Source organism: Chroicocephalus ridibundus, chromosome 4 (genome assembly GCF_963924245.1).
Source record: "Chroicocephalus ridibundus chromosome 4, bChrRid1.1, whole genome shotgun sequence".
NCBI lineage: Eukaryota > Metazoa > Chordata > Aves > Charadriiformes > Laridae > Chroicocephalus > Chroicocephalus ridibundus.
In genome coordinates this window covers 78,399,323-78,422,379 of record NC_086287.1, presented here as the reverse complement: position 1 = coordinate 78,422,379, position 23,057 = coordinate 78,399,323, and the positions used below count along the sequence as shown (strand labels likewise).

The 23,057-nt window shown below is 42.0% G+C and overlaps 1 long non-coding RNA gene across 1 annotated transcript; it reads right to left on the bottom strand.

Annotated features, from left to right (window-relative positions):
* Nucleotides 1-1,287: 1,287 nt before the first annotated feature.
* On the bottom strand, nucleotides 1,288-21,966 carry LOC134515439 (uncharacterized). The gene is made up of 4 exons (XR_010071014.1): nucleotides 21,905-21,966; nucleotides 7,444-7,532; nucleotides 3,713-3,852; nucleotides 1,288-1,424 (listed from the first exon to the last, which is right to left on the bottom strand). It is a non-coding gene; the product is annotated as an uncharacterized LOC134515439 (long non-coding RNA).
* Nucleotides 21,967-23,057: the final 1,091 nt, after the last annotated feature.

Genomic DNA, 23,057 nt, shown 5'->3' with positions numbered 1-23,057 from the left:
TCACTCAATTTTCACCACTGGAGAAAAAAGAACTGGAATATCTGTAGAACAGTCCCTATTTTAATTATAGCTCTACACAGGTTCAGGTTTGCTATTGCTGCCACAATGTTCACATTCGCTAAAATGTTTTCTGGGTATCTGAAGGATAATTATGTAACCTTGAGAAATTTAAGAGGGAGAATTCACCACATCCAAAATCAGCTCTCTCTCAGGAAATATATCTGGAATGACATATTCATTTGTAATGAATATATAATTCATTTGTAGTTTGATGGAGTAAATTTCAAGATATAAGCTAGGTGATTAGTCTTACTCACTGCGTTAGCTTTCATACTCCTCCTTCCTCCGCTACCTTTGCTGGGGCCAAGACAAGGAAATAGCCTTTCGCGTTTGGGTCTAGAGCCGGGGATGTGTGGCTACGGTCAGACTCTGCACAGCCCCATCCCAGCAGGGATGCACTGAAACCTGGAATATCTGTTATTCATCCAGGGAAATGGAACCCAGAGGGAAGGGTCACATTTCTCATCACGTTCCTGGGGCTTCCTCAAGTACACGTGTATGAAGAGTGACACAGTTATCTGGATAGCAAGTAAGCTGCTTCCTAAAAGTTGTGAAATATCTGCAGCTAATTGTTTCCAAACAAGTTTTGTAATTGTAAGCAGAGCAGAGGCCACCAAATCTCACCCAATAATCCATCCAAGTATTTTGCATTTATACCAGCAGATACACTGTGATTTAATGATGTTAAAGAATGGACTGTGTTCCTTGTTCATAACTTCTGCTGTTTAATTATCCTTATAATATCCTGCTAGAGAAGTGCAACCTCAGCTGGGTTTGCATTCCACTCACTTCAAGAATAAAAATTAAACTAAACTTGTACTCTTTAGTAGAAAGGAGGTGAGGGAGAATACTGGGGGGAGATCAGCAGTAGTCTTCCAAAGCTTGTAGAAGGCATCGGCAGAGAGGAAAGGAACCACGTGTGATGGGGATGCTGGGGAGCACTGGGCTGTCTGTGCAGCAGAGACTCTGGGCAGCCCCTTGAGGAGTGGACGAGGCAACGGCTCTCCCTGCTGAGGATTTTGCAGACAGATTCAAAACATCTGTCAGAAAAAAAAACCACTGTAGTATAGTCTGCTCCATTTCCCAAGGACCTGCCCTTAGGAACTGCAGCAGGTGACCACTTGAGCAGTGTTTCCAACATAAACTTATGCCATACTTTATTTTGAATCTTGATGGTCATTTTCCACCTATTGCACTATGGGTTTGTTTGCTGGATTCATGAGCACTGTAGTATCAGGTCTCCATTTCTAATACATACACATACTCACATTTTATTTGAAGATTTTCACCGTCATATAGATGCAGCATGTCGTACCTTAGGCTAAGTCTTACCAAAAATGCAGTCTTCACTTTCATGAACAGTCCTAGCAGTGTCAATGGGAAAATGTAAATGAGTAGAAATGTGCGAACAGGTTTTGTCCTTAAATCTTGATTATTCTATCAAAAACTAGCTTGGCACATAATAAAATTGATGCTATTAACATGTTAACAGGAATATTGATACTACTTTATGTTAGGATCCCAAAGGTTTCAACAGTTTTTCAATGCTGGATTTATTTATATATTTATTTTTCTAAAAAGAGTATCAGTCAACACAATAGCTTGCCATTTACAAAAAAGTTTCGCATGTACTTGAGTGAGAATTTTCCATTTCCCTAAACACAGAAAAAAAAATCAGACCCTGATGTTAACATGTTACCCCTGGATTTGTTAAATGTAATGACAGTTTTGCCCTAGGCTTCAGTACAAATAAATAAATAATCTGGATTTCAGTTCAGTCCTTGTATGTCCATTCTGCTTTTCCTTCTTTCTTTTGTAATTAAGCGTGCTGTAGCTTGCTCAGTACAGTTCATATCTTACAAATAAATCTTTCATTGGCGCTGTCCTACAGAAATGGACTAATCGCAATTCAGAACATAAATTATGGGAGCATAAATAAGAGAGCTTCTCCTCCCCCCCCCGCCACTCATTCCATCTTCAAGTTTGACTTTGATTGGAGTGGGATTGCCGGTAGTGTTGGACAGTTTACAAGCTGTCCCCAAAATCCTGAATGATGTGTTTCTTGCTGAGTCTATGCCCCACAGGATCCGCCAAGCAGGCATCACACTAATCCAGTATTGAACTATTCAAGCATGTGGGAGTTCAAGCTGTCAAGAACTGTAAGAATCATGTGTAAGAAACTCAGCTTTTTCTCTCTTTTTCTTCCCTTGTTCATATATGTAACTACATTTATCAATATGTTATGTGTTCATCTCACCACTGGCCTATCTTGATTTCTTGCTTTGAAGAAGCCACTATAATCAATCTGAACCAATCTAAACAATTCAAGGCATCTCATGTCTTCACTTCAGAAAGAGCTTCTGTGAAGAAAAGGCTTTTACAATTCACGCAAAATGGGGATGCAGGGGTAGGCAGCTGAAAAAGGATAAATCTCAAAGTGGTCACAGACTTCCACTGAACCCTGAACAACTGCCTAAGCCTCTTTTTCCCCTTATCTGCAAATATTCTCAATATGGCCTCAGAAATCTGTGGATAGTTTGACGATCAAAAATTTATGCAAACCATTAACAACCCCAGTTTTCCCCCTCCCCAAGTTTAAAGAGAGAGAGGAAGAAATGGGGTGTCGCAGCAGAGTGGGCTTGCTTGGCTGCATGGTGCTCCTGCTCGGGCTCCCTCTGTTGCTCAACAGTTTACAATGGAAACAGCACAACTTGGTTTAAATACAGGATTTGGCTACAGGATTTAAGGATATCATACAAAATTCCGAGCCACTCTTCAGAAATGCGTTGGCACAGATTTACTCCTAGGTGACACGGCGTAATTGACCCCGCATCTCTGAGAAAGGTCTTCAACAAGGAAGAAAAAAGCCCTAAATTTTGGGTCATGCTTGGTGTGGAGACCCACTATGGCGTATGACCAAAAAAAAGGTTAAGAAAAGCAGATCAAGGCGGCAAACATTCCTCAGAGTTGTTATGTGACCTCATGAATGGAAAAAGATCTGGCTTGAGCTCTCAGTAGCATAGTGGGCAATATCTATTTCAAGAAAATGTTTTTATCATTTATTATGTCATAAGCAAAAGAGTAAAATAAACTGTTTATTATCGTGTATAAAATGCTTTTGACCAGCCAACTGAAAAACTAATTTCATTTTCTCATTACACTGCCTCAGGCATCCTTTAACGTCAATTTTTATTACAGACAAAGAAGGGAAATTAAAATGATCAGTTACAGTGGAAGAAAAAAACATTTGTTTCAGAATTTTAAAAAGTAAGACTAATAAGCACTGAAGCTGCTAATCGTTCTTTGTAATTACCATTAATTTCGCAAGAAACGGAAGAGGGGTCCTAGGGATCTGTATTTTAATGCCCCAGAAGGAACTCTCCCGTGTGGAAGTATTAAGGTTTCTAAGAAAACTTGAAACAGTAAACCCTGGAGTCTCTGCAGAGACTGCTGGGTCTCACTGCACTGGAATAGGAAAGTTAGTTATAGAGATGCTCCCTAAAGGAGAATTAGAGGTATTTTTCTTGCTTCTAGGTGGAATTTATTGTTCTCCTTTGAGTACGATTAAACCAGCTTCACCAGCACAGTCACACGCCTTAGCATCTTTTATACTCCTGAAGCGCATCAGATTGCAATAGTTCTACGGACTTACCAAGCAGGACAAGAAAATTCCCACAAGGGAGGTCACTCAGGGCCCCCCCTGCCCCCCCAGTGGGTCATCACATCATTTTTCCTCCACAAAAGAGCTGTGCTACAGCAATCCCAGACTGAAAGCGAGGTCTGTGGTGATCTCTGAAAGAAACACAGGAAAAAAAATAAAAAATAAATCTGCACCTACCAGTGGCCCAGTAACTCATTTTGTGCTCTGCCTTTTCACCAGGTGTGAAGGCCTTTTGGAGATAGGAGGCCAGGAAATCAATAAGCAGGAAGACTGAAACAGTTGAAGTAAGATAAATATTTACTATTTTGTGATTTATTTTTAATTGGTTTTTTTTTTCTTGAAAGATTCAAAGAATGCTATCGAGCTCATCACCATGCAGTGCCTGCCAGAGCCTCTGGCAAAATGTTTAATCGTTAGTTCTTGCTAGACCTTTCGTGTGCTTCAGCTACTAGGGGCCTGGCAGCAAGGAGGACCTCCATGGATGCAACACCAACTGCACAATGATACCGAAACTGATGTGCTTCTTACAAGGAGCTTCTGCCGTAAACTCTACCAAAGCAGCACATTCTAACAAGACAGTAACACAGAAAGACATTTCATAAGAAAAGAGAACATCACATCTTTTTGTGTAACAATTTCATAGGCATTTCCAATCCCATTCCCAAGCTACTCACAGGTGTATGAATTCACACTATTCTTTTTCCTGGGACACCTTTAGGAGCCATCCTGTTTCCTTTCCTTCGTTTTCCTTTCTTTTTGTTTTTTTCCTTTCCTTTTCCATCAATTTCTTCCTTTTCTCAGAACACCCTGGACTTCAGTGAGAACGATGAGTTTCAAATGATAAGAGAATACTACCTTAAATGACTATCACTATCTTCCATGGAAAAGACTCCAGGGAAGTATTTGTATAAATATATGAAGTTCTAATTCACCTACATATTGAACAATCATCTTAAGATAGTGGAGTTGGTGAAGGATGGAGGAACGAAGGCAGAAGTGTGCGCTTTGAATGCGGTCAGCTCCATCATCTTCTGGATTCAAACTACAGGGAATCGATCCTTACCCATCTGCAAAAATCCAATTAGAAACCTCTTAAAGTCCACTAAAATGCTAATTCTTAGGGGACGTTTACTTTCAAAGCATCCTCTGGGAGAGTCCTTCCCAGGTCCCAGGTGGGATGGATTGCTATGGCTGGTTCAGGCCTGATCCTCAGCTGTTGTATTTTGGTGGAGTTACTCTAATTTATTCAGTAATTAGGCCAGCTGATTCTGTTTGGAATATATTTTGTACATGCCTGTTTGCAATGATATATGCAGTGTCAAACATGAGACAAAAATATCCTCATTTAGATCTAAGCCCTACACAGGTGTTTTTCTCTTTTGTTTCCTGAAAATTGTTTAAATATTTTAGGCCTGTGTTTGAATGATCACCATTAAAAGCTAAGTTACCATCCATCTCCTTTCTAAATGACATGTTGATTCAGGGCTGCATGGCACATCAGTTATAACATGACTAAGCCCATCTTAATTATTCTTTTATTTAAGTCTACACATTATCTTAGGTGTTTCTCTGCCAGGCTAACACTGAGATTGTGACGAGTACCCTTCACTTTAAAGTTCTTCTGGCTTATATCAAGCAAAATTAATGTTATTATTAAGCTGTTGAATCCTAATGTAATTCATCTTAAAAACAGGCAGCAGCAAACAGTTAATGCATAAGGATGATGAGCAAAGCTCGCTCTTAATACGCTCACAGGAACCTACCACTAGCTAACGGTATGCAATGCAGTTTGCTTGGATCTGTAAAACAATCTAGTCTTTCAGGACATAAAAGTAATATAACACTGGATTAAGGGTAGAAGAGGTGCTAGAATAATATTTCCAGAAAGCAGAAAAGACAGTTAAAACAGAATGCACACACTATACAGAAGTAAATACAGTATTTTGAGAATACCTTCTATTATTCTTGTGAATATTCTCAGGAGGATAAGGAGGCTTTATATCATAGATAATTAAATGCAGGCTCTTTACTATTATATCTGTTGTATTCCAGAGAGCAGTAGGTTATAGGGCAATAGACTGAAATTAGATTTTAGCAGAACATGTGTCCTGACCTTTCTTTTAAAGCAGATCTATTTACTTTATAATGCAGTTCATCTTGTAGGAACTGATGTACTCATAGCCAGTGTAAAGGTTAAGACGTATGTGACTCTTAAACCTTCTTACTTCTAACTCTGACATAATTTTCTTTGTTTATATTGTGCAAAGAGATATTTTAAATAGCCGGTGTTGAAAATAATCTCTTTTGTGGTAAAGTTAATTTCAGCTATCCTAACGTTTATACATGCAGTGGAGCAAATGCAGTTCTAAATTGCAAATCTAATGGGCCTGATCTTCTCAGCGTAAATCAGAGTAGCTCCCCTGAATCAAATACTGCAGCCAACGAAATTTCACTGATTTATATCTAGGTACCTAACTTGGAGCTTAAATGGATTAAAGCCAGATTTACATGATTGTAAGTGATAAGATCTTGGCCTCATGTATTTTGATACATTATGGGCCAGATTGTGAAACCCTTATGTCAGTGGCACAACTCGCATGAGTAAGTGCTCGCCGATGTGACTGTGGGCTGCACAATCTGGCTCTGCGTTACACAGATGTAAACAAGTAACCAAGAGAAAGTTATTAAGTGGCTTTGATGATCTCATAAATAAACACGTCATGACACTTAAGTAGCTTTAATAGTATCAGAACCACAAGAAATATGTACAGCCCTATATTACAGATGCCCTGTGTTGTGGTCTTTAAATATAATGGATGAGAGTTGGTTCAACTATATCATGCCATGATTCTGGATACCATTTGATTTGCAGAGAAAAAATAGCATAAAATAGGACAGTGTTGCACTATGCAATGCAAATAGGAGGTTTTGCACATTCCTCACTACTCTTACTGTTGTTGTCTACTGATTACCCAAAATCTTTTTCCTTTGGCTTCTGATCTTGTTTTTTTTCCTCTTATTCTTATTTTCTCCTCCTTTGTGTAATTTATTTTCCTATTATTTTCCTAATAAAATTTTCCTAAAAAAAATTTATTTCCTAACCTTTACATTTTGAGCATTTTTTTTTGCAGTAGGTAAATTTGTCCATTAATACTGCTAGTAACTGAACACTAATGCATATAATAGACATTATATGTGTGTGTGCTTGTGTGCACACATTTCCCAGACAATAATACACACATACATATATTAACAAATTTTGATTCTATATATATTACACAGGCTAATTCACAAGAAACACAGTCATAAATTTAAGTGGTGACAGCATCCAAGTCTCAAGGCAGTTATTACGTAGCTGATCTCTCAAAATGCGTGCCCACCCCTGGAGCCCCTGCTATGTCCTAGCAGAACAACGCTTTGGGACGTGACGTTCTGCAGCCATTTAGGACACGGTCCCATAACACATCACATAGCAGAAGGTGAGACATTATTGAATTAGTTCATTGACCATGTCTGTAGCTCCTAACTACTAAACACGGCGTGAATTATCACAGCCAAACACACAAGTCTTTATCTACTAACAGTACCGTGAGCAATAAATACAAAAGAAATGGAAGAAAATTACATTTTACTTTCAGACAAAGAGTGGCTCGTTTTAGGGAAGTTTCCTTTAAATCTAGTCTGTTTGACCATTTAGATAACGACAAAAATTTGCAACTTACAGGGATAATACTTGAACCTTCAATTGAGTTGGGAAGGGGAAGTGGAGGTGGCACCTCAGCACAACAGAAGGCTTTTACAAAAGAAGCATCTAGAAACAAAAGAGCAATGAAGAGATTAGCTAACAGACCCTCCTGGAGATGCTGTGGGCTTCAACCTCATCCCACCTCAAAGCTGCTTGCTTCTTCCAATGTCTTTTTTGTCATGGACCAGGAATCACTTCCCGAGGGGCAGTACTCACTCATAGCACATTCACCAACAGTGGCACCTCATGGGGCTGGAAAGACGGTTCCCAAGGAGCACTCTGTCTGGCTCAACATTTATTCTGAAAAATGTATTTCTATTTGGGTCAAAGGACAAAAATCTGAACAAATAAAATAGAAAGGTAGAAGTATAAAAATGTGTTGTGTACCTACACAGCAACACAAAATTCTACCTAAATATTCAGAGAAATATTAAAAAATTATATGCTTAAGAGAAAGAATTAATTTTTAATTTATTTTTTTTCCCACATTTTAGTTTATATACTCCTTGCTGTTGCCATTCCTCTCATTCATTGTATGGAATTCACATGAATTACAAATTCCAGTTTTATAAAACATAGTAAAAAGAGCAATAAGTAGTAAAAGTAGGAGGTCCCAAGGGGAGAGTCTGGACCAATAGCTCCGTTCTGACATGATACGGCAAATATCGATTCACCTGGCTGTTAGGCCTTTCTACTGGATTATCCCAAGTCTGTTTTTATTCCTGCGTGCGGAGAGACACAGAGCTGTACGGCAGGTTTTAGCACAGTGAGCAAACAGTAGCAGTGTGGAGCCCCAGGCCTGCGAGAGGTGAACCATTAGCAACGGACCCGGGAGCCTTCTGTGCAACCTGCCTCCTCCCAGCAAAGCTCACGCGGTGGCTTTCCTGGGGTTTCCTACTAAAGGCTTAAGACAAGAGCAGAAGATTCTTCCTTTAGAAAATGCAAGCCCAAATACACAGCGCCTGGCGTCATCTAATTTGCTGATATTGAGTCATATGTGTAGGGTATGCAGGGAAAAGAAAGGCCAGAGAAGAGTGTTGGGCAGGAGTTATTTGCTCACTGGACTTTTTCTCTAAGGACCAGGGGGAATAAAAGGTGATTTTAAAGGATGACCCAGGGTAGGAGTTGCACTACTGCCTGCTCAGCTCCATGGGCAACTGCGCTCTCAGCAGGCGCCCCAGTTCCTCCGATGCTCCTGTCCTTCATCGCGCTGTCCTCTGTTTTATGGCCACCCAGGTGAAGCAGCGTGTCTTGCTCATGGCATTCAGGGAAGAGGAAAAAGAATTCCAAGTTCCTGTGTGAGAACCAGACTTCAGAGAAGCCCTTCTATATTTTGATGGAGCAGCACTCGTTACTAGCAACAGTACCAGGAAAAAAAGGTTATGATTGCTAATAAATACAGCTGCAGCCTAACCACTATCACATCAGCTGTAGAAAGGGGAGCTTTGAGAGGAGAGCGCTGGTATGATGGTTGCTGTAGGCAGCCCGCTCACAGGAGTGAGAAGTACCCGAGAGGCTGAGGCAGAACGTAAGGTACGCTGCGGTCTGTGCTGCCCAGCGCTGCTTCCGAGGCGGCCACGAGATCGTCCCTGTTCTCCCTTTCCCTCCTTCCTTGACGTTGCCCTTAAGTTTCTAAACTCACGCTCTTTCTCCTTTCTTGGGCAAATGCATATAATAAGGCTGCGTTATGCCCAGGGAGATAAGGGAAATGGTGAATCATGAAAAACAGTAATTAATGCTGAAATGCCATGTGTGGCGCTTTTTTGAATACATTGCACGAGATTAGTGTTTTATATGGATATTTTTTTTTCCAATAAAAGACTAGGCTTTCTCTTAAAACTGAAATAAAAAGCAAACTACAAAGCAGCACCAAAACCACAAGCTTGGTAACCATCCTCAGTAATGTAATTTCAAATCCTGCAAAAATTTACTTTTTCTGGCAATCTCAAAATCTGCAGAGCAATTACCACCAGCATAATAAGGGATATCAGCGCTGATTTTAATGGGAGCAAAATGGCTTCCGCAGCGTTCTTGGAGGAAAAGTAGATATATTATGGAAAGGGCCTTACATAATAACCTTTTTGTAAAGCTTGGATGGCAAGATGATTCTGTAAGACACTGAAGTCACATGTCATTAATCAGAAATGACAGTCTTTATTCATGTATATTTGACTGAAACTGCATAATTTTAGCCTTCAATAGCCCTGGATAAATGACCCTAAGTATAGCACTTTTTCAAATTGACAGTGATTGATGATGGACTGAAAAATTATGAACACAGAAGAAGTAAACATGAAAAATAGACAAACCCTTTAGTATCACACAGATTTCTTGTTTCCACTTTTCCAAATCTTTCCCTCTCATTTTTTATCTCTGTAACCTTGCTCATCATGTTTTAATCATTTTTATGCTACTGCATTTGTTACATTTTGCCTGCAGTGCCCCCACACTAAACCCTGAGCTTCCTGAAAGATTCATTCAGATAAATGGAATTGATTTCATATTTTCCCATTCATGAAAAGAGTCTTTAAAGTTAGAAACTCTTTATGCAGTATGAAACTAAAGAAACTGATTACTTCTAGGAAGCATTTATCTACACTTCTTGACAACACCACAAGGCACTTACTCCTGTGAGCAGCATCCCTTGCACAACGAGTGGTTAACCAGCCTCCCTGGGGCTGCAGCAGCAGCCCTGAACCTTCCAAGTCCCTTTTATAAACACAAAAACACCTGACTGACCATGGGATAAATAACGTAAATAATGTTCTCTAAGTAATTAAAACCCCACCCTATTGATCTTTTAACAAACCACTATGTGCGTGCACTAATTGATGACTCGGTAAAGAGAAACCAGCACCTAATTAAATTTGTTCTGCATAAACTAGTCCTCGTCTGCAACAGTAACTGCTGCTGGAATTAATTACTGGCCCCACCTCAGACCTGGTGCAGCTCTGCATCTTGCCTCAGCACCAGATGATGCTCCACACGCGGAGGTGACACAGGTACGATGGAGGTGACACATCATCACCAGATGATGGAGGTGACACAGGTATGGGCCTGCATCTCTACTGGGGACAGTGAGACCAAGCCCGCTGTGGCAGAGGGAGGTCACCTCTTTGCTGAGAGGGCTGGTCCGTCTCGCTGTGACCCACCACGATGGGACCAGCTGGAGATGGGAGAAGGGCAAGCGCTGCCCTGCACCTATTCCCTCCTCCCCCTGCAATCAGTCACGCGGCAACATGTGGTTTCTGATTTCAGACAGGCTTTAGACGGTGCAATCTACAAAACAGATTGCATACCACGAGCAAAACATCTGAGCAAGAGGAAAGCCACTGGCTTGCAAAATGTATGAACATTTGGGCTTACTTTGCATTTTATCTCCTTACAAAAAGCTTTAAGGTCTGAAGATGAAATTAGAAATAGATGGTGGCCCTACTTTTTTTCTCTTCAGATCAAGCGTTGGCCAAGTATGAGCATAGTCCAGAAATCACCATAGCCCTGCTGTTTTATTTTGCTACGGAGGCTGATGGTTGAGCTGATCCATCACACGGGTTTTTTTCCCCGTTGCAGTCAGCAGGTCTGTGTGTGTGCAGTGGGTAGTCGTCCTAGCAACTGCAACGCAGTTCTAGATGCTGCTTTTATCTGGAGCTATACAACAACACAAATCTCTTCTGCCTGTCAGGCTTAAATGAAAAGTTTCGGGGGTTTTATTTAGTTGTGGGTTTGTTTTTTTTTTAAAAAAACAAATGATTCTTGATCTCAGCAAGTACTAGCAGTTGTTATGAAGGTAAAAATGGACCTTTAAAACTGTTTCCATTGGTATTAATTCACTGCACTCCAAAGCTTTGAACTGATTCTGGGAGATTAAAATTCTGCATTCATTAAGAGCACACTGGTGAGTGTGCTGTTAGCCTGTACAAAACGAAAGGCTTTTATTGGCTCTTTTCTCTGTCATGAGAGTGACTTTCATATTGGATTAATAAGGCTAATATTGCCACTGCATTATCACTTTATGAAAATTTGCTAATGAGATTTGAAGTTACTTAATGAAAATATCCCAGTTCTTCCGAACACCTACCCTGCCATCACCTGCTGAAGGCTGGACTGCACGGCCGCTGCGGAGACGGGGAGCGAGTACTTGATGCCAGGAGAGACAAACTTTGATTTTCTCACACGCTGCATCATGTAATGTCATTCCACATCAAGGTCCCCTGAGTTACACCGTGTCAGCCCAGCTTAGGGCTTCACACAATGTAACAGAAGGCGACACGGTGTAATCCAAAGCAATAAGCTCTAAGGAGCCCGTTGCCTCATTAAAGCACTTGTGCAACAGGGCTGGGTGCTGCCGCGATCGATACTCCCAGTCTGCCGAGCCCAGCACCCCGCTCCAAGCAGGGTCAGCACAGCACCCCGCGCCGGTCTCCAAACTGGGGTGGCCAGACCATGCTGCAGCCACCTGCCCCAGGGGTCCTGGGCAGAGGGAGCAGCTGGGGCACGCGGGGACATACCCTAGCACGGACCTGCTGACGGTTCCCATATTTCAAAACAAAAACAGAAGAAACCAACCCCAAACCAACAGCAACAAAAGTTATTCCCTGCTGTTTACTCTGAATGGCTTCCACTTTTAGGTTGAAAATGAATGGTGCTTTACCAGACGTGTAGTTTTAAGCTTCGCTTGTCCCACTTTGCTGTTCTTGCAGTGAGGAGGCACAGCGATGGTTTGGACACTTGCAGGGAGTAGCTTTGGTCGCTGATTTGCAAGTGGAACGATCTTGGAGGCATTTACCATACAGAGACCCCCAGGAGCACTTTGGGAGTGAATAATCGCAATAGATATGCAGACCAGGTCCACAGGTTTGTGGCAGATCCGTTAAGAGGACCAGTTCTCACTTCTTACAGTAACTGCTGAAGGCCATCTGACTAGTCCGGAAAGCAATAAAGCTCCATTTTTGCCTCGCTTCCAGCTGTCACAATTTTCTGCTGGGCCATGAAGACAATGAGAAGGAAAGCTGGAAAAGTGTCGGTCGTAATTCTGCATTCCCTGGCACATTTCTCAGCCATGGAATTATGCAACAGAGGAATCTGTCCTCGGGTGTCTGTTTTCTCCTGCCATAAGTCATGGCTTGTAACGCTGCATTCAATACCCAATGAAACAAAAAGAGCCCCTCTCTGTAGGAGGCATTTGGGTCGACATTAGCGGCGCGAAGGGCTCCACGCAGGGAGCAGCGTGCTCTGCTCCAGGAAGCGCTGAATGCCAGTGTTTATCCAGCAGGAATCTGGAGCATCTGAATTTCTCTTTTGTTTCGGTGTATGTTTTTTTTCTTCTTCTTTACTATGTTTTCATCCAAGTGAAAAGCTTACGGGGAAGAGCCACTGTGCAGTTTAAAAACAGATTAGTGAGCAGATGTTCATCTAATCCAAGCACCCACCATGAGTTTTTGTTTATTATTAGATCATGTTTAGACCACAAGAAAGATGAGGCTACTACTAGAGTGTGCATGCATGTGTTGCTCATCAGGGCCATCCTATTGCAGGTTTTAATGCAGAAAACCCAATCCCGGGGGCACAGACACAATAACATTAATAGGTAGCCCTGAGGTCAAGCTGTTCTACTTTCACACGGAGCTCCTGGTGCCACCCAGATTTGCACCAGCTGAGATTCACCAACACTACAGAGACATCTGACATCCAGCTGTGGGCCGGTAGGACTCATTTCCAAGCTTATAGCCCAGACCATTTTACATTTGCTGTTTGGTTTCTTTTCAGTTCTCCACAGGTTGGTATTATTTCACATCTCATCTGGGAAATGTGTGCACCTTGATTTGAGCAATATGCCAAGGGCAGGTGGATCTACTGGTTATGTCACTAATTAGTCAATCCCCAGCACAGAAGACATAAGCAAAGTTACACGAATCAATGTTAATAAAATATTAAAACAAGGACTCCCAAACAGTCTACACGTATTGATTAGTCAAGGAAAACCACAGAAACGAGCAAAACCCCAGCCCCTGAGCCAACTTCCAACACAGCAGTTGAGGGACTCGAAGCTCTGCGTTCTCATTCGCACAAAGGTTACTGAGGCATCACTCTGGCATCATAAAGGTACCTCAAAGGGGATATAAATATTCAAACCTTAAGGTCCATTTATATTGCTAGAGGGGGGTAAAATGGCCTTAGGGTAAATGAGAATTAAGATAATAGATTTTAAGGCCAGAAGGGATCACTGTGATTGCCTAGTCTGACCATATAGTTTTACTCAATAATTCATTTATTGAGCTGATGTCTTCTGGTAGCAGGAGTGCATCTCAGTACCACGTGCATTTACTGCACAGCAAGTTATAAGGCTATTTTGCAATGACTATGCCAAGGCTACACAGTGCAGTGAAGCACTCTTGTGCCATCCTGACATCCCAGTTGTAAGAGCTGGGCCCCGTGTGTTTGGGCTAGATGCCGCCAGGCTGGGAGTGCTCAGGCCAGTAGTACTCGCTAGAGCATGTACTGGGGTACAGCAAGGGAAGAGCAGGCAGGACAGCATCCAGGGAAAGCACTTAAAAGGAACTCTTTCTTCAATAGTTACGGCAACTGGCTTTAAACATGTGGAGAAGTCACGGCCAGACACCAGAGACCATATTTACATTAATCCCATCTTTCGGCTGCTGGTGGTCACGTTCATTGGTAGAAAGAAACGTGATGCTGAGAAACACGGCTCTGGCAAAAAGCAAGGAGGTGGGAAGACTTTGGTTCCCAGCTGCATGCAATAGTTCCAGCCTGAAGCATGCGCGGATGCAGAAAAAATGAACCCTTGGGGTTCATCTCCCATCTTCCAAGCGCAGAAGTTTGTATGCACAGTGCTGGATCAAGCTCTTTGTGCTCTAGATGACCTACTTGCAAAAAAAAATGGGTTCAAAAGTAAGGCTTTGCAGAAAAACAGCTGCTGCAAGTGAGCTGAACAATCTTGGGTAATTAAATGGTAATAAAAAAAATGCTTCATTCATTAACTATGGTAATTGGCCAAAAAGCAATAGGACACCTGCTATTTTCATTATAACTGCCCCAATATAATTCAGGGTGCAATCTCCATGTGGAACAGGTCGTTTAGATTTATCATGGCTTCAGATTATTGTATTAAACAGCTCACAAATATCCTCACTTTTTATTTCCAATCACTGCTTTCAACAGAGTTTGACCAAAGATGAAGCCTTAGCCCAGGATTTATAACAAACACCATTTCACCAGATTTCTAAGAGTATTCTCATCTTCTTTTGCCCATTCCTCTAGGCCCTATCTAGCATGAAATGCAGTCTTAATAGACCTCTCAAAGTTCAGAGGGTGTTGTCTCCTATTTTCTTTATTTGTTATTTAGATGTGATAATGTATTGCCTTACTGTTATTTCTATTTTTTACAATGTGCCAATACATGGAGTGTCTCCCCTGCAGAGTACAGTCTGACAGATAAACGTACTGGAGATGCAAAAGAGGACTTTTATTTTTCAGTAGAGGGCATTTTTTTCACACCCTGAACAAGAAGGATTTATTGTCTAACTGTATGGATGTCAATGCTGAGCCAATGCCATGTCCCAGTCCGACAGGCTTCTTACTGCAATAATGCATTTACCCAAATAACAATCCTTGTGGTAATTGGTTGCAAGGATCCAACCAAACACATTTCTCCCAGTTTCAATTTAAGCAGTAATGGAATAGTAATAAGTAACAAGAAATAAGATGAATTCCTATAAAGTGACAATTTCAGTGGGTTTTGTACTGTCAAAACTACCCCAAAGCTCCCAAGTCGGGTCTTGAGAATTTTAGCTAAGCTTCTTCTTGGCTGTGTTTTGCAAGGGCTCTGCTTATTTTCAGTTTCAGCTGTACAACTTGTACAGCACATTGAATGATTTAACCAAGCAGATTTAGAGTTCAGTAGAGAGTGTTCTTTGTTAGATTTTAGTCACATACCAAATTCAATAGACTCTCTGCTGCAGGCGTACGTCAAAATGCCAGGAAGGCATGAGACATTGTTGAATATGTTGGAGTTTATTGTTTAGAAAAAATTAAACTTGGTCGCTCGTTCAATCTTTAATTAAATAGTCATACTCTAAAGCTCAAGGGACAAAGGAAAAGAGAGAATAAAGACAGTTGTTCTGTAAAACACAACAGATATTTCTTTATATCTGTATTGAACAAGTCAGTATATGTCATCTTCTCTGAAAATAAATACAAGTATTTTGGGTAAATGTGTTCCAAGCAATGAATTACCATCGCTACTGCTAGCTATTACCTACATAAGATCATTAACGAACAGACAGCTTTTCTGCATAAATAGAGCTGTGTTTGTTTCCTAATAAGAACTGCCATCATATTCTCTGCTGGTGAGTTTTGGAAAACAAGTCTTAGATCTCTCTGTAAAGACCTCACACAAAAACTGAACAGCCATATGTGATAGCTAGCTAAAAAACAAGTCATTTCTCTGCTCCCTGTCTGCAAATTTGTCCTTAAATATGAACACTGAGCAGACTGTATGTTAGATCCTAGGCGTCAGGCATCAGCATTAAATTGCTTAAGCCCCGAGAACTGCCAGCAGTCTGCTGAGCCTCCCATTTCAAGGCGCCCTTTCAAAGGCCACTATTAGCGGTCTGACCCCAAACCCGCCCAACTGGATTCGGAGCGGGAAGACTTGAAAAGTGCTCAAAGTGTGGGCAACCACACCACAGAAACCCAGCAGCCCTTGGCTGCGTCACCCCTGCCACGCTGGAAGGATTTGCACTCGCCGGGGGTCCCCGTGGGAAGCGTGCTGCTCTCCAGCAGATTTCTTCCTGCATTTTGTTAAACCCTGCAAGCAAGTTTTTAATTTCATGCCATCCGTGGGACATCGTCCTTACCGCTCTGTGCCATGTTTGCCCAGACAATAAAGCATGTTAACAACCTGCATTAAAAATAACAATGGTTTTGGGCTGCTTTCTGGCATGGACTGTATGATCGTCAAAATAACTAACAACAGAAAAGATAAATCTCTTTTACCCTAGTAATTGCTAAATTGTGTGACAGAAGTCCTTTATTCCTGCAAATGTAATGAGAATGGGAAATGGTACAAATTCTAAATGATTTAATTACAATCTTTAAATTGTAAACCTGTTTTCTCCTTGCAGACCTTATTCACTGTAACTTGCAGCAAATCAATCAGTAGCTCTTTAAACTGAGCTTCTTAATATTCATATTCCTAATTATCTATATAATGTGGGTAGTGAAAGTTCATTCTTCCTCTTCACTCCAAATATTTTTAAATGCAAACTGAAGTTTTACAGGGTTCTGTCCAAAATACGCACTATTTTCTTACACTGAATTGTGAAGGTCAGTAAAGTCATCCGATTAGTGGTGATCAAACCGCAGCCACTTACAGGCAGGAGCCTCCATCTGTTCGCATTGAAACTGGGAGTTACTCGGACAGGTCGGCAGAGCAGGGTTAGGTCAAAGCTGAGTGGTACTCAATTTTAATAATATTTGAAAAATAAAATAAGAAAACCCCTCCTAATTTACTTACAGCTTGGTTAAAAAAGAACATTTGCAGTTACTGTTCAGTGCGCGACAATCAGGCTTAAGGCTTGGAAGAGACTCACTTAACTCAATATAGTAAATCCTCCCATTTTCTTAACCTCCCAATTTCACAGATTTTGCCTACAGAGTTTGTTCATGAAACTCAGCTTTGCCTTCCCCATTCCGAAACTTCCCAAAGCTGGAGTAACCTTTGCAAGTGGTTTTTAAATTAGTCCTTTAAATGTAAGACCTAAATATAGGCATAGCAAAAGCTTACCCAGCCCATTCCCAGAGCCAGCTGCTGTGTTACGAGGCTAAGCGCAAGACACGCACAACATGGTATTTTTTCCCAGCGTGCCTTCCAGTCTCCAACAAGTTTTACCTAGGGGGCTTCCCGAACCAGAAATGGTGCCCAAACCAGAAATTGGGTTGAATAAACCTGAATGGATTTTCCTGGATAAGTTTGACCTGTCCATCCTTTGAACCCACGTGAACGTTTAGCATCCGGACAGGGGGAGTCTGACCGTTTGATTACACGTTCTGCGAGAGCAATGGGACGGCCGGTAGAGGTGCTTTACAGACAAGGAGGGCAGGATTTGACCTTTTTCATGAATATGTCAGAGCAGGTCTGTAGCTGAGAGTACAGTAGCTATGCGGCAGGTTTTTTCCTTTTTTTGTTTTGTTTTTTTTTTTTAAGCAGAAGTTAACTTTTTTATTTAGTTGAACAGGCTTGAAGTAAAATCTACAGACTTTCATTTTCTAACTACAATAGCCAATAATCAGTTACAATCCAGGTGCCGGGGAGGTGTGCAAGAACCTTTTAAAATGTAAAATAACATGATTCTGTGTCAAATAGAAAGGAAATCATTTTCCGTCTAAAGGCAGTTGGAAATTCATGATGTGTACTCATTAAAAGTGCCTTCAAGATATCAAGACTGGCTTTCTCTATAAATGCAAGATGAATAAAAATGGTAAGTAGCAACTGTGATGTACAAAACACTTCAATGAACACGTTGTTTTTGGTTTGTGCTACTGAGGTGGGTTTTTTTTTAAGCAAACCTGTATTGCTTTAAAGAGCTGTATATGGACCAAAAGTGGGAAAAGGAGTAGGGAAGAGAATCTAATCCCACCGCTATATGAAGGCAAAAACCCCCAGCAATACTGATTTTGCTTTGTGAACAAATATTGTGACTGTGGAGGCAGCATCTTTTTTTTTTGTAATGACTAGCTGCTTAATTGCCTAGGTGTGGAAGGCAAGACACTGCACTCACAAATACCTCAAGGAGAAAGAGTATCAACTCTTTCAACACCAGCTACATCCTCAATTTTCCCCAAGCTCAGTATCGCTCACAATCGTTCATGCAGTGCTGCAAAGCTGAACGGGGCTGCACTGGGCTCTGAGTCAAAACGGCCTTCACCTCGCTCACAGCGGGCATTTCAGCGTGGCTCTGAGTTGTAATAATTCTTTTATTTAATAAAAGTATTGAAGCTGCTCCGTCAAGATTTGGTCCAGTAGCACCAAAGCCATTGCGAGCTTTACAATTGATTTCAAGAGGTGATGGTTAAAATCTCACTGGCACTAAACTAAAAACATAGGATGGAAATGCTACATATGACACTCTTAATGGGTTAATGAATCTTTATTCAAGGGCTGTTTAATTCACAGAGGAGTCATCTATCTACTTTGCTCCAAGGACTCAGTTTCTTTCGGTACTTGACCAGCAAATCTCAGTTGCAACAATATCTGCCCTGAGCTACAGCCAACCAGCCTCTCACCCTGCACTTTTCCATGTGGGAAACCCAGGAGGATGTTTTAAAGAAACAGATGCAGCTATCAGCACTTAAACATCACGGACTTTAATTAATCACCAAGAATAATAGCAACCTGGTTCAGCTTTTCATGACGTCACCTATTTAATCTGCTGCTTCAGTTTTAACAAAAACCTCCCTAACAAACTTTTCTTCTCACTTCACTTTCATAGAGCGAAATCTTAATAGAACCAAAAACTAAAATAAAAGTAAAGCATAAATCCTTTGGGAATTCTCATTATTTCTATTTCCAAGGTTGGAGAAAGATGAGATGGATTATGAGCAGTTACAGGCTTTTCTACTGTTCTTAAATCTTAATTATGTTTCCTACTCAGGAACATACTTCATAAGGAGCTTAGCTTTAAGCACGTGCTTAAGAGTCATTGAATCCAGGAGGAACAAGGTAGGGTCAGGACGCTGGCAACCAGAAAAGGTCTCTTAGCAGGCCACAGATATCATTAGCTTATCTCCAGGTTCAAAGGGCAGCGGAGGACGTTGGTGCCTGGGAGAGATTTAGACTGGTTTGATTTGATCGGGACTTTCACTAGCGTTTATAATTTTTCTGTAATTAAAATCCTTGAAATTTAAGCAGGTTTTTAGTTCTAAACACTTGCCGAATCGCTATCACCTGAATATCTCTAGGCTTGGTCACATGCTTTTGCCCTGTACAGTAAAGGCCAAAATACAATTAGTCCGGCCCGCAAGGGTTGGTGTCCTGTGCTCCGTCCCGATCCCCACGTCCGTCACCAGACCAGCCAGCTGAACGTGGCTTTAGTAATGCTCTTCGCACTCACCAGACTGCACCAACAGGAGGGTGGCAGCAAACCCCTGGAACTGCTTTCTTTTTGTAGGCGTTTCCATTCACGCTGAGTCCTACCTTCCTCCGCATTGCCCTGTTACCATTTATTTTTCGGTAGCGTACAGAAGCCACTGGACAGATCAGTGCCACGTTGTGGTAGCTACTGTCCCAAGAACAAACTATCCTTGACCCCAAGACGTTGCAATTCAAAAGCTAATGCTTTGCAACAGAAACGGAAAACATCAAACAATCCACGTTTTCAAAAGTGCAGGATTACAGGCTGGAAATCATCTCTCTCCTGTCCCTCCTTCTCCTCCCCAGGCTTTTAATCTTACATGGGAGACATAACATTTTCTGCATGGGCGTTAAACTAGTCCTTTCCTGGAGCTCTGAATCCTCTAGTGAAGGTCTTTGAAGGCAAAAAGGACTCACGGCCTTGCGCTTGGTTCTTTCTGCTCCTCTGTTGATGCTGCTGCAGGGCTCTGGGCTTGCATGACGTCTGGTGCTTCGCCACCAGCCTCCGTTGGGGCTCCCAGCAGTGCCTGTGGAGCGCAGCGGCCACCGCAGGGCTCCTCCTCGCCACCAGTGCCCTGGAGGCCACCAGCCCCCTCCAGCACCAGCACAGCAGACATAGCTTTCCAGCTCGGGCACACTTTCTTTCCTATAACCCCCTGCCCAAGCAGCACCTCCAGGAGCACCTTAAATCAGCCGGGCAGAGCTGGAGATGACCTCCCAGGTCCATGCTCCAGACCTGCAAAGCGGGCGCATCTTCCTGTTTCCCCAGCCCTGATGCGGGCAGCAGCCACAACGCCCTTATCCCAGAGCCGGGCCAATGCGAGCCCCGAGCCCCGTTTCACAGGGAAGGTTCCCTCATCTCTCAGCGACTTCCCGTGATGATCCTGAAAGTCACTTTACCATTGAGGTTGCCTGGCTGTTGAGAACAGGCTTCAGGGACTAATGATATGGCCTCAAGCCTGCATAAAAATGAGAGTACACTGCAGCAGTGGTAACAAACAGAAAGCAACATTTGCCCTCAAGAATGTAGGGATAGTATTGGATAGTGCCTATATGTGCATCGCGCCCTGCAGGGACTCTGCAAGCCTGTCATGTTATTCCCAGTTGAATATTATGAGCAACAAATACAATGCTGGGGGAATTTTTTGCTGCACATAAAAGCTCATGCAGTCCATAATCTTGAGAGAATTTTTTTTTCCATTTCTGGTAGTTTCAAAAAAGCTGAAAGCTATATTTCTTCTTTGCACAGTTTCTTGACTTATTCAACTTTTATTTGCTCGTATTCTCTGTCGAGACACTACCACGTGAAATGCTTCTCTTTTGCTGAACCAGGTGATGCTGATACAGGGTGCTCATGTCCCCTTGCGTTTCCTTGGCTCCCAGATGTTGGCTGGGGATCTGTGCAGTTAAAGCCACACTTCCCCATATGAATGCTTATTTGGAGCCTCTGCTCCGAGAAGGGCAGCAACTGCTCCTCGCTAGGGTTTCTTATCCCAGAATACATAGTATATGTAGTCTATCCCAAGATATGCAGATGAGAAACTATCTAGTCATTGCCTTTTCCCAAGACTACTTCCACTTCATGCCTTTACCAGCGAGGGGAGGGCTCCTGCACCCCACCCCCCCCCACACACCTGCCAGCACCTGAAATTGCCCCAGTGAGAGCCATGGCCCTGCCGTGGACAAGCTGGCACACGAATTGTGTAACTCTCCAAAGAGGTGACCTTCCTCTGCTGCTCAGGTTCCTCTTATCTCAGTCCATCTGTTTGTTTGGTCCTCTAGTGCTCCTGCCTCCCTCGGAATGGCTCTGGAGAACTGTGAGTTACTACCCGAGATAAAAAAGATAAGGCCAACAGTCTTGCCAGCTGGGATGGAAAGGACCTGGAATCCACCTTCACTACATTTGTATGTTAGCCAAAACTCATGTTCGGTTAGGAATACTGCAAGTATTTTGCATTTTTTACAAATAAGGCACCTCATACTGTTAACAGCTATTACCAAGTGTAATTGCACTGTAGTTCTATAAAAGAAAATGTAATGTAATACTTACACTTTCCAATTGCACAATAGTAATTGTGAATAATTATACAAAACCTCAGGCTTTTTTATGGCTAGTTCGAACGCTGAGTTTGTGTACACTATATAAACACCATCTGTAGAAAATGTAAGATGCAACTTCTGTTTGAGCACAGATACATAAAACTGTACCATCAACTATTCAGTGCGCATCCAGTTAAACAGCTATTGTCTCTATCTTCCTCTAAACTACATTAATTCAGCAACTTACCCTTTTGGGTTCACACTCCTGCTTCACGGCATCCAAGCTTACATACCTCCAGTACTTTATTGCAGGAACACTGATGCACATGCCCTGAACCCCTGACTCCACCTCCACCCCGTCCTGCCCGGGCTCCCTCGGGCGCGTGTACCACCGCCTCCTGCCCCAACCCCTCCGTCCCTGGCTGGGATTAAGCACCAGCGGTCGACACAGAGCAGTGGTTTCCAAATTCTTGCCGTGAAAAGCTTTTGAGGTGTTTCAGCAGAAGGCTGCTAGTTGTGAATACCAAAGCAGGGGCTTTCCCCTCTGCAGAGGCCCCTTCTTAAGTATAAAGTACAAACAATGAAAACGAAAAGCAATAAAAAAGAGAGATCTGGGCTTTGAATGCTTCTTAGGGTCAAGCACTAAACCCTCTTTTGACAGCTACACAACCCACACTTGTTCTCCTCAAGAGAATTTGACCTCAAGTAAGGAACTGAACAAAATGCATATTTTGTCTACAGTGGACAAATGCGTTGTTCTAAAGCAATAAACAAACTTCAGATAAAATATATAGATAACAACAGGAAAAAAACACACTCCCAGAAATGAAACCCCACTATAAGTTATGCAAATTTTTAAAAAAAGAACAAAGTATTTCTGATTTCATTGACTTTGTGTTGTACGGCAGAAGGTTAATCAAACTGAAGCGTTACATTTCTCCTCTGTTATTGATTAACCAAAGTCAAATAACATTATCATTTTGCTTAATGCATTTAAATCATGAATATTTTCCCAGATGCTCTGCACAGTCTCTTTGCAGTTTTCCGTGGAAGTTGTTTACATGCTGAAGCATTGAGCCTGGATAGAAACACTTTGCTGCGATAGCAACACATACCCAACAGTTTCCATTTTCTCAATTCAGGACAAAAATTGCTGTTCTTCCCCCTCCTTCGAATTCTCTCTCTTTCTGCAAGAATTATTCCTGCATCATTTGAAAAAATTACCAGCACGCTCATAATGGCTGCGGGTTTGTGCCCATCTTCAGCTAAAGCCCTGCCCCAAAGTCCCCTGAAATCACTGGGATTATTTCTACTGGCTTCAGGACCTCTTATTTAGCCCTGAGTACACTGCAAAGTTGGCTTTAATTTTTTAAAGGTCCGGTGCTCTGTGGAGTTGCTTG